The following is a 12651-nucleotide window of genomic DNA, read 5'->3' as shown; positions in this document are numbered from 1 at the left end:
CTGGTTTTTCAGGCTGTCAATTGATTAAATCCTGTGATCGTATCTAGGGTTGTCTATTGATTAGGGAAATATACAACGGTCGTACCTTGGTTATCGACCAGTTAAGGAGAGATTGGCTATTAGAGGGTCTCAATAGCTATAACCGGTCTATTCATAAGTAATAATAATCTATATTTGAATCAATGATCAGTAGTCGAATCAAGCTGAGTTAATTCCTTCAACCAGAGCTTTCTTCAATTTGAATTACAACTTTAATTTGCATTCTTGTTATTTTAATTTGATTTTTATTATTGTCAACAAAACCCCCCATTTTATGTTTTACGTTTTAAAAGGATTTAAATAATTACTGATCTCTGTGGACACGACCCTGCTCAATCACTATACACAATTTATTTAGAGTAGGAATTTATTTTTGTTGGCCTCGACAACCATCAAATTTTGGCGCCGTTGCCGGGGATTGGTGTCATTTATTTAATCCCTTTTACGTTTTACTTGGTGTATGGTTCGTTCTTCTCGTACAGGTACACTTTCGTTTGATCCTAAAATTGAGAAGACAGCTCGCCAGCTGAGACACCAGACAAAGCGTGCTAAGCAACGATCCTCGTCGCCTTTGCTTTCTGAAACAGATACAGTACCTGATTTAGTTGAATCATCTAGCGATTCAGAAGAACAAGTGATGGATAGACCTGCACATGTAGAAAGAACTCTTAGAGAGTTAGCTGAACCAGACTTGAATCAGCAACCACTCTGCATCCAATATGTATATTTGGAGGTAAATTTTGAATTAAAGTCTGGTCTTATTCATTTATTACCCAAGTTTCATGGTTTTGCAGGTGAAGATCCTCATAAACATCTTAAAGAGTTTCATATTGTGTGTTCAAGTATAAGACCACAAGGCGTGACTGAAGAGTAGATTAAGTTGCGTGCTTTTCCATTCTCTGTAGATGGGCTAGCTAAAGATTGGTTGTACTACTTGCCTCCTGGATCGATTACAACGTGGAATGGTTTGAAGAAGCAGTTCCTTGAGAAGTACTTTCCTGCTTCAAGAGCTGCCAACATCAGAAAAGATATTTGTGGGATCAGACAACTTCCTGGGGAGACTTTGTATGAGTATTAGGAGCGATTCAAACAATTGTGTGCCAGTTGTCCTCAGCATCAGATTTCTGATAAACTTCTTATTCAATATTTTTACGAAGGACTGTCATTGATGGATAGGAGTATGATAGATGCTGCTAGTGGAGGCGTGTTGGTGAACAAGACCCCTACTTAAGCAAGGGAGTTGATATCAAATATGGCTGCCAATGCACAACAATTTGGCAGCAGGCAAGATCCCATTTTAAGGAAGGTGAATGAGGTAAATATTTCTTCTGTTGAACAACGTTTAGATAAACTTACTTCTGTTGTGGAAAAGTTTGTTGTAGGTAATGTGCAACAGGTGAAGACTTGTGGCATTTGTTACAATATGGGTCATTCAACCGATATGTGTCCTACACTTCAAGAAGAACCCGTTGAACAAGCCAATGCAGTTGGAGGATTTCCAGGCATGCCTCAGAGGAGGTATGATCCTTATGCACAAACATACAATCTGGGATGGAAGGATCGTCCCAACTTCAGCTATGGAGTTAGGCAATCAGGATTTTCACAACAGTATCCACCAAGACAACCAGCACCTCCACAGTCAAACTCCAAGTTAAGTATATCTCTTGAAGAAATTGTTAAATCACTTGCGACTAACACTCAACAATTTCAGCAGGCAACTACAGTAAGCATTCAGAATTTGGAGAACTAAATGAGTCAATTGGCGACTACAGTGAGCCGTCTGGAGTCTCAAGTATTAGGAAGATTGCCATCACAATCTGAGGTGAATCCAAAACAAAATGTTAGTGCTGTCATCCTTAAAAGTGAGAAGGAGTTGCAAGAGCCTAGTAAGAAAGTGACAAAGTGTATAAAAGATGAGCTTGAAAAGAATGAATTGATGCCTCAATCTCATGATGCGGAACGTACCAGAGCTAAACCCCTACCTATTGTGATACCTCCTCCTTTTCCAAGCCGGTTTGCAAAATCCAAGAAGGAGGAACAAGAGAAAGACATCCTTGAGACATTTCACAAGGTTGAGGTAAATATTCCTTTGTTAGATGCTATAAAATAAATACCTCGATATGCTAAAGTCCTTAAGGAACTGTGCACCTCCAAGAGAAAATTAAGAGGAGATGAAAAAGTTCACATGGGGGAGAATGTTTCAGTAGCTCTCTAAAAGAAACTACGTCCTAAGTGCAAGGATCCAGGTATGTTTACTATCCCTTGTAAAATTGGTAGTGTTAGAGTTGAAAAGGCTATGTTAGATCTAGGAGCTTCTATTAATGTCATGCCTCGTTCCATTTATTCATTTTTGAATGTTGGTCCATTAAAAGAAACTGGCGTGATAATTCAACTAGCTGATAGGTCTAATGCATATCCTGATGGGGTATTAGAAGATGTCTTAGTACAAGTTAATGAGTTGGTTTTTCTTGCTGATTTTTATGTACTTGATATGGAAGATGATAACTCCTCTAATTTTGTCCCAATTTTGCTAGGAAGACCTTTTCTTAAGACTGCTAGAACTAAAATGGATGTACATAAAAGGACTCTCACTATGGAGTTTGATGGAGAGGTTATAGAATTCAATATGAATGATGCCATGAAATATCCTAGTGAGGAACATTCAGTATTCTCTGTGGATGTTATTAACCCTATAGTGCAGGAAGTTTTTTACAAGAAAAAGACGAAGACATTTCATGATAGAATGATTTTGAGAAAGGAGTTCTCTGTTGGTCAAAAAGTTCTTCTTTTTCATTCTAAGCTTAAAATTTTCCGGGTAAATTACGTTCTTGCTGGGTTGGACCTTTTATTGTTACTAATGTTTTTCCTCATGGTGCAGTTGAAATTCGGAGTCCGACCTCTGACAAAGTTTTTAAGGTTAATGGTCATCGCTTAAAACCTTTTTATGAAGGTTTTTCGGTGAATATTGTGGAGGATGTGGCTCTCGAGAGTCCCAATTATGGAGATTGATGCATAAATGTGTCTAGCCAAAGACATAAAACAAAGGCGCTTTTTGGGAGGCAACCCAAATGATTTATTTATTTTGGTTTTTGTTATATCTTCTTTTAATTTTGATTCAGATTTTTTTTTAAAAAAAATAATGTGTTTGCTTATTTTGGTCAGAAGAAATTTTTTGATAAGCCGTGCCCACGTCTTAACTAATAAGTACTTCTGTGATTTTTAAAGTAAAATGATTTTAAGGTGTGCCCACGTGCTTATTAGAAAAGTACTTCTGAAATTTTTAGTGTCTCAAAGTGATTCATCGCTAAAAAAAAAAAACAATGTATTTATTTATTTATTTTTTCCATCTTTTCTTTCTTATATATATATATATATTTTATTTAAAAAAAATGAAAAAAAAAACACAAAAATCACAAATCACTGTTCACAAATCCCTAATTCAAAAAAAAAATTTCACTGTTGATTATCTTTTTCACCCGTAGCAACCAGCAACCAGCAGCCGCAGCCTAAGTAGCAGCAGCAACCGTGCGCGCAACACAACCCACGCATCAGCAGCAGCCGCGCGCAACGCAACGCAGCACCAGCATCCCGCGACCAGCGAGCAGTAACCCGCGCGCGTAGATTCAGTTCCACCTGCAGCGCGCAGTATCCCACAACGCAGCCCCAGTAGCACGAATTAGCGTCACCAACGCAACCAGCCCGCGCGCAGCGCATCAGTCCCACGCACGCAATGCAACGCAGCACCAGCATCCCACGTCCAGAAAGCAGCAACCCGCGCGCACAGATCCAGCCTTCGTCCAGCAGCGCGCAGAACCAGCGTCAGCCCAGCTCTCGCGCACAACACAGCCCACGCAGCGCGCAGATCCAGCAGCCCCAGCGCGCGAGCGCAACACAATCAGCGCCATCCCGCGTCCATCAAGCAAGCTCCAGCCGAGCAGCAATCGCAACGCAACCAGCCTACGACCTTTATTCCAGCCGGGTAAATCGAAATCCGTGAGTGCAATCATTGTAACAATGCCGAAGAGGAAAGCATCTACTTCCAAGTCATCTAAAAAGACACCCGTCGCAAAGAAATCGAAGATTGCCGCTCCCACTATGGTTCCATGGAACACAATTTCAGATTCACGCCAAGCCATAAGACAAAGATCGAAACATTGAAAAAGAATGAGTGTTTTGCCACTTGCGGAATCCAATCTCGGAGGGTGCCTCGTATTCGCGACTCAACAAGAGAAAGAGAGGAATTTTTGGATATGTCTGTGTTTGAAAGAACAGGTGTGGTCGAATTCAAGGACGGGAGATTTCAGTTTACTGAACCAGGACCCACTCAACCTCCAAAGAAGCTTTATGCTAGGAGTGGTGCTACCTCTGATGACGAGTTTGACGACGACACTGCTGCCCCGCCAACTATTCCTTCTACATCTGCACCACCTTTGAGCATTCAGTTAGAAAAAATGGAGCACAAGCTGAACAAGATGGAGCAGAATTTGGCCGCATACTTCGAGAGTGTGGGATTTACCCCACCATTTCCGCCAAGCCCATAGACGTTATGTGGATCAAAGCTTACAATTCAGGGAAGTTTCTTTTTGCCTTTAATCTTTTATCCTTACGCTTTAATTTTTATGTGAGCTTTGATTATCTTACATTAGGGACAATGTAAGTTCTTGGTGTGGGGGAGGGATTTTTGCATTATTGATGCCTGAAATTATTATTTTCACTCTACTCATCTATTTTCACTCTACTCATCCTTAAATGATTTTTGAGTTAGTATGCTTCATATATTATTAATTTTCTTTTCCTTTCTCTCTCACTACTCTTTTCCCATCTATCTCAAATTATTTACATCTATTTTTTTCTATCATATTCTTTCATCACTCACATTTTATCTTTCAATTTTCTTTTTACTACATACATATTTCTCGCTTATTATCATTTTTACCTTTCCTTTTATTTCTCACTCATACCTTCTTCTCATTCTACACCACTATTGATGGTTGATTCATTTGAAGAGTGTACATGATTTAATGGCAAATTTACCAACTTTGTGAGGATTTGAGCCTATGAGCAACCACTTTGCTCTAATTATTTTTGTTATGTGAATATCAATCCTAGTTTGTTTATTCTAGAACTTGCTTTGTTATGCATGTTGAAGCCACATTACGGGATTTTATGCATTAAAATGATAAGGGCAAACCATTTACCAATTTTCTATTCTCGCATTTTCCTTTTTCTCTACCCGAAGACCTTTAATTGCTACCTTTGTTTGAGCCTTAACCATTACCCATCTAATTCTCTCCGTCTACTTAACCATTTTTCTTCTTTTTGAGCCTCAATTTAAGGAGATTTTTGGACTCATTGTGTGGATATTTTGTTGCTTTTTCTACCTTGTATTAAAGTTTCTCAATTAGATCAACAAGCATTATGCTTGAATTAAACTGTGCAAGGTTCGTTTCTTTGTTTTGATTCAAAAAAAAAACAAAACAAAAAAACAAAAAAAAAGGAAAAAGAAAAAAAAGAGGAAAAAGAAAAAAAGAAAAATCGAAAAAAAAGAAAAAGTTTACATTCTTGGTGACTTGAGTAGAAATAAGCATTTTGATATCATAAGTTCATTCAATGAGTTCATTCTTCTCATTTTGATCTTTTTTTCTCTTTCATGGACCTTTCTTTTTCATTTAACCTATTTAACCCCATTACAACCCTTTTAAGACCCTTAGATTTTTGCATTTTATTCATGTTTTGTGGATTGAGATGTGATATATGAGCAAGCTTATGGTAATAGCATTCTTTGATTTGATTTGAGTGAATAAATGACACCCTAAACACTTTGAGTGCATGGAGTGAAGTTATTGAGAGGGCTATTAAATCTTGTTGCACTTGAATTTTGAATGGATCTTCTTGGTGGTTGAATGTTCTTATTCTATCTTATGAAATTCTATGCTCTAAAATCCTTGTCTCTCGAATGTTGATCGACTTAATTTCTTGAGGTATGCTTGCTTTAAATTGTTTTTGGATGAGTTGAGATGAGAATTGAGTGGAGATTTGGGATTAATCTTGAGTTATATGCTTGAGGACAAGCATCATCTTGGAGTGGGGGAATTTGTTAGAGTGCAATTTATGCACTAGTTTTGCATTATTTACTTCCCTTAATATCAATGTTTTGCACTTAATAATAGTTATTTACTTGTGTTTTACTTTTGTAGGTGCAATTCTAATGATTGATGATAAAATTGAGTTATAAGATGATGTTTAAGGATGATTTTTCTCTTGAAGAAATTATGAGCGTCAGAAGAACTTTGTTGATAAGGCGTGGGCGCGTGCTGTCAACTGCGGACCTACAGTTTTTAGTTTAACATGTTTTGTATTTTTGGTTATTTTTGTAATTACGAATTTAATATTTCAGATATTAGGATTTTATTTTAAATAGAATTCTAAAAGAGAAGAGAGAGAGTATTTAAGGGAGGAATTGATGGGTGTCGAAGCCAACAAAAATAAATTCCTACTCTAAATAAATTGTGTATAGTGATTGAGCAGGGTCGTGTCCACAGAGATCGGTAATTAATTAAATCCTTTTGAAACGTAAAACGTAAAATAGGGGAATTGTTGACAATAATAAAAATCAAATTAAAATAATAAGAATGCAAATTAAAGTTGTAATTCAAATTAGAGAAAGCTCTGGTTGAAGGAATTAACTCAGCTTGATTCGACTACTGATCATTGATTCAAATATAGATTATTATTACTCATGAATAGACCGGTTATAGCTACTGAGACCCTCTAATAGCCAATCTCTCCTTAACTAGTCGATAACCAAGGTACGACCGTTGGTTATTTCCCTAATCAATAGACAACCCTAGATACGATCATAGAATTTAATCAATTGACAGCCTGAAAAACCAGAGAGACCCAAATCCTAATCAACACATATGATGATTCATTTAAATTAGATTGTTTATTCTCACAACACAACTCTCTGCTATGTTATTTGTCACAAGCATTAAATTCTTCATACGATGAATCCTTTAATTGACAATAGATTAAGTTGATAATTAAATAGTGGCCAATTACCTAATTAACAAACATAATCATGAAACTAATTCAGAGAATAAACAAATACCCAAAAAGCAATAAAACAATTAAAGCACAAGAAAGATCTCACAGTAGTGATGAATCAAAGCTTCATTAACCTTCAACCAAAAAAATGGGTTTAGTTCCTCATAGAGAGAAGAGAAAAATTAGATCTAGGGTTTCTTTTTCTCCAATCCAAAATCCCCCCTTTTTTTCACAATTGATTCCTCCCTTAAATACTCTCTCTCTCTTCTCTTTTAGAGTTCTATTTAAAATAAAATACTAATATCTAAAATATTAAATTCGTAATTACAAAAATAGCCAAAAATATAAAACACGTTAAACTAAAAACTGCAAGTCCGTAATTGACAGCACGCACCCACGCCTTATCAACAAAGTTCTTCTGCCGCTCATAATTTCTCCAAGGGAACAATCATCCCTAAACATCATCTTGTAGCTCAATTTTATCACCAATCAATAGAATTGCACCTACAAAAGTAAATCACAGGTAAATCACTATTATTAAATGCAAAACATCGATATTAAGGGAAGTAAACAATGCAAAACTAGTGCATAAATTGCACTCTAACAAATTCCCCCACACCAAGATGATGCTTGTCCTCAAGCATATAACTCAAGATTAATCTCAAATTTCCACTCAATTCTCATCTCAACTCATCCAAAAACAATTTTAAGCAAGCATACCTCAAGAAATTAAGTCGTTCAACGTTCGAGAGACAAGGATTTTAAAGCATAGAATTTCGTAAGATAGAATAAGAACATTCAACCACCAAGAAGATCCATTCAAAACTCAAGTGCAGCAAGATTTAATAGCCCTCTCAATAACTTCACTCCATGCACTCAAAGTGTTTAGGGTGTCATTTATCCACTCAAATCAAATCAAAGAATGCTATTACCATAAGCTTGCCCATATATCACATCTCAATCCACAAAACATGAATAAAATGCAAAAATCTAAGGGTCTTAAAAGGGTTGTAATGGGGTTAAATTGGAGAAATGAAAAAGAAAGGTTTATGAAAGAAAAAGAGATCAAAACGAGAAGAATGAACTCATTGAATGAACTTATGATATCAAAATGCTTATTTCTACTCAAGTCACCAAGAATGTAAACTTTTTTTTTTCGATTTTTTTTTTCAAATTTTTTTTTTCTTTTTTTTTTGTTGTTTTTTTTTCTTTTTTTTATTTTTTTTTTGAATCAAACAAAAGAAACGAACCTTGCACAATTTAATTCAAGCATAATGCTTGTTGATCTAATTGAGAAACTTTATTACAAGGTAGAAAAAGCAACAAAATATATCCACACAATGAGTCCAAAAATCTCCTTAAATTGAGGCTCAAAAAGAAGAAAAATGGTTAAGTAGATGGAGAGAATTAGATGGGTAATGGTTAAGGCTCAAACAAAGGTAGCAATTAAAGGTTTTCGGGTAGAGAAAAAGGAAAATGCAAGAATAGAAAAATGGTAAATGGTTTGCCCTTATCATTTTAATGCATAAAATCCCGTAATGTGGCTTCAACATGCATAACAAAGCAAGTTCTATAATAAACAAACTAGGATTGATATTCACATAACAAAAATAATTATAGCAAAGTGGTTGCTCATAGGCTCAAATCCTCACAAAGTTGGTAAATTTGCCATCAAATCATGTACACTCTTCAAATGAATCAACCATCAATAGTGGTGTAGAATGAGAAGAAGGTATGAGTGAGAAATAAAAGGAAAGGTAAAAAGGATAATAAGCGAGAAAGATGTATGTAGTAAAAAGAAAATTGAAAGATAAAATGTGAGTGATGAAAAAGTATGATAGAAAAAAAAAATAGATGTAAATAATGTGAGATAGATGGGAAAAGAGTAGTGAGAGATAAAGGAAAAGAAAATTAATAATATATAAAGCATAAAGAGTAGTGAGAGATAAAGGAAAAGAAAATTAATAATATATAAAGCATACTAACTCCAAAATCATTTAAGGATGAGTAAAGTGAAAAAAAGATAAGTAGAGTGAAAACAATAATTCCAGACATCAATAATGCAAAAATCCCTCCCCCACACCAAGAACTTACATTGTCCCCAATGTAAAATAATCAAAGCTCACATAAAATTTAAAGCGTAAGGATAAAAGATTAAAGGCAAAAAAAAACTTCCCTGAATTGTGAGCTTTGATCCACATAACGTCTATGGTTGCGTTGCGATTGCTGCTCGGCTGGAGCTTGCTTGATGGACGCGGGATGGAGCTGATTGTGTTACGCGCGCGCGCTGGGGCTGCTGGATCTGCGCGTTGCGTGGGTTGTGTTGCGCGCGAGAGCTGGGCTGACGCTGGTTTTGCGCGCTGCTGGGCGAAGGCTGGATCTGCGTGCGCGGGTTGCTGCTTGTTGGACGCGGGATGCTGGTACTAATGGTTGCGTTGCACACGCGGGACTGATGCGCTGCGCGATGGTGACGACTGGATTGATTTGCGCTGCGCGCGCGAGCTGGAGCTGAGGATCTGCGTTGCGGGGCATGCTCGTCTGCTACTGCTCGGCTGCGTTGCGCGCGCGAGAATGATGCGCTGCGCGATGGTAATGGTTGGAGCTTTCTGCGCCCGGGCTGGTTGCGTTGCAGGTGGGACTGATGCGGCTGCTGTTGGTTCTGCGCGCTGGAGCTGAGGGTTGCTGCGGGAAAACGATAATCAACAGTGAATTTTTTTTGAATTAGGGATTTGTGAACAGTGATTTGTGATTTTTGTGTTTTTTTTTGTGTTTTTTTTAAATAAATAAAGAAAAAAATATATATATATATATAAGAAAGAAAAGAAGGAAAAAAAACTTCTTCTTTTTTTCGTTTTTTTATAAATAAATAAAAAATATATATATAAGAAAAGAAAATAAGGAAAAAAAACTCTTTTTTTTTGTTTTTTTAGTGATGAATCACTTTGAGACACTAAAAATTTCAGAAGTACTTTTCTAATAAGTACATGGGCACGCCTTATAAAAAATTTTCTTCTGACCAAAATAAGCAAACACATTAAATTTCAGAAGTACTTTTCTATTAAGTACGTGGGCACGCCTTAAAACTATGTTACTTTAAAAATTACAGAAGTACTTATTAGCTAAGACGTGGGCACGCCTTATCAAAAATTTTCTTCTGACCAAAATAAGCAAAATTTTTCTTTTTTTTCTTTTTTTTCTCTTTTTTTTTTGAATCAAAATTAAAAGAAGATATAACAAAAACCAAAACAAACAAATCATTTAGGTTGCCTCCTTTGTTTTATGTCTTTGGCTAGACACATTTATGCATCAATCTCCATAATTGGGACTCTCGAGAGCCACATCCTCCACAATATTCACCGAAAAACCTTCATAAAAAGGTTTTAAGCGATGACCATTAACCTTAAAAACTTTGTCAGAGGTCGGGCTCCGAATCTCAACTGCACCATAAGGAAAAACATTAGTAACAATAAAAGGTCCAACCCAACAAGAACGTAATTTACCCGGAAAAAATTTAAGCTTAGAATGAAAAAGAAGAACTTTTTGACCAACAGAGAACTCCTTTCTCAAAATCATTCTATCATGAAATGTCTTCGTCTTTTCCTTGTAAAAAATTTCCTGCGCTATAGGGTTAATAACATCCACAGAAAATACCGAATGTTCCTCACTGGATATTTCATGGCATCATTCATATTGAATTCTATAACCTCTCCATCAAACTCCATAGTGAAAGTCCCTTTATGTATATCCATTTTAGTCCTAGCAGTCTTAAGAAAAGGTCTTCCTAGCAAAATTGGGATAGAATTAGAGGAGTTATCATCTTCCATATCAAGTACATAAAAATCAGCAGGAAAAACCAACTCATTAACTTGTACTAAGACATCTTCTAATACCCCATCAGGATATGCATTAGACCTATCAGCTAGTTGAATTATCACACCAGTTTCTTTTAATGGACCAATATTCAAAGATGAATAAATGGAACGAGGCATGACATTAATAGAAGCTCCTAGATCTAACAAAGCCTTTTCAACTCTAACACTACCAATTTTACAAGGGATAGTAAACATACCTGGATCCTTGCACTTAGGAGGTAGTTTCTTTTGAAGAACTGCTGAAACATTCTCCCCCATGTGAACTTTTTCATCTCCTCTTAATTTTCTTTTGGAGGTGCACAGTTCCTTAAGGACTTTAGCATATCGAGGTATTTGTTTTATAGCATCTAATAAAGGAATATTTACCTCAACCTTGCGAAATGTCTCAAGGATGTCTTTCTCTTGTTCCTCCTTCTTGGATTTTGCAAATCGGCTTGGAAAAGGAGGAGGTATCACAATAGGTAGGGGTTTCGCTCTGGTGGGTTGTGCATCTTGAGATTTAGGTATCAATTCATTCTTCTCAAGCTCATCTTCTACATGCTTTGTCACTTTCTTACTAGGCTCTTGCAACTCCTTCCCACTTCTAAGGATGACAGCACTAACGTTTTGCTTTGGATTCACCTCAGATTGTGAAGGCAATCTTCCTAATACTTGAGACTCCAGACGGCTTACTGTAGTCGCCAATTGACTCATTTGGTTCTCCAAGTTCTGAATGCTTGTTGTAGTTACCTACTGAAATTGTTGAGTGTTAGTCGCAAGTGATTTAAGAATTTCTTCAAGAGATATACCTGACTTGGAGTTTGACTGTGGAGGTGTTGGTTGTCTTGGTGGATACTGTTGTGGGAATCCTGACGGCCTAACGCCATAGCTGAAGTTCGGATGATCCTTCCATCCCGGATTGTATGTTTGTGCATAAGGATCATACCTCCTCTGAGGCATGCCTGAAAATCCTCCAACTGCATTGGTTTGTTCAACGGGTTCTTCTTGAAGTGTAGGACACATATCAGTTGAATGACCCATATTGTAACAAATACCACAAGTCTTCACCTGTTGCACATTACCTACAACAAACTTTTCCACAAGAGAAGTGAGTTTATCTAAACGTTGTTCAACAGAAGAATTATTTACCTCATTCACATTCCTTAAGGTGGCATCTTGTCTGCTGCCAAATTGTTGTGCATTGGCAGCCATATTTGATATCAACTCCCTTGCTTGAGTAGGAGTCTTGTTCACCAACACACCTCCACTAGCAGCATCTATCATACTCCTATCCATCAATGATAGTCCTTCGTAAAAATATTGAATAAGAAGTTGATCAGAAATCTGATGCTGAGGACAACTGGCACACAATTGTTTGAATCGCTCCCAATACTCATACAAAGTCTCCCCAGGAAGTTGTCTGATCCCACAAATATCTTTTCTGATGTTGGCAGCTCTTGAAGCAGGAAAGTACTTCTCGAGGAACTGCTTCTTCAAACCATTCCACGTTGTAATCGATCCAGGAGGCAAGTAGTACAACCAATCTTTAGCTAGCCCATCTACAGAGAACGGAAAAGCACGCAGCTTAATCTGCTCTTCAGTCACACCTTGTGGCCTCATACTTGAGCACACAACATGAAACTCCTTGAGATGTTTATGAGGATCTTCACCTGCAAAACCATGAAACTTGGGTAATAAGTGAATAAGACCAGAC

At 36.9% G+C, this 12651-nt stretch overlaps 2 non-coding genes across 2 annotated transcripts; one reads left to right on the top strand and one right to left on the bottom strand.

Moving 5' to 3' along the window:
* Positions 1-1054: 1054 nt before the first annotated feature.
* LOC112095976 lies at positions 1055-1161 on the bottom strand. The gene has a single exon (XR_002904136.1). It is a non-coding gene; the product is annotated as a small nucleolar RNA R71 (small nucleolar RNA).
* Positions 1162-12279: 11118 nt separating this feature from the next.
* LOC112095949 lies at positions 12280-12386 on the top strand. Its single transcript, XR_002904109.1, has one exon. It is a non-coding gene; the product is annotated as a small nucleolar RNA R71 (small nucleolar RNA).
* Positions 12387-12651: the final 265 nt, after the last annotated feature.

Source organism: Citrus clementina, unplaced genomic scaffold, assembly GCF_000493195.1.
Source record: "Citrus clementina cultivar Clemenules unplaced genomic scaffold, Citrus_clementina_v1.0 scaffold_1, whole genome shotgun sequence".
NCBI classification, from domain to species: Eukaryota; Viridiplantae; Streptophyta; class Magnoliopsida; order Sapindales; family Rutaceae; genus Citrus; species Citrus x clementina.
Note: the sequence above shows the minus strand (reverse complement) of the source record. Positions and strands in the feature narration are given on the sequence as shown.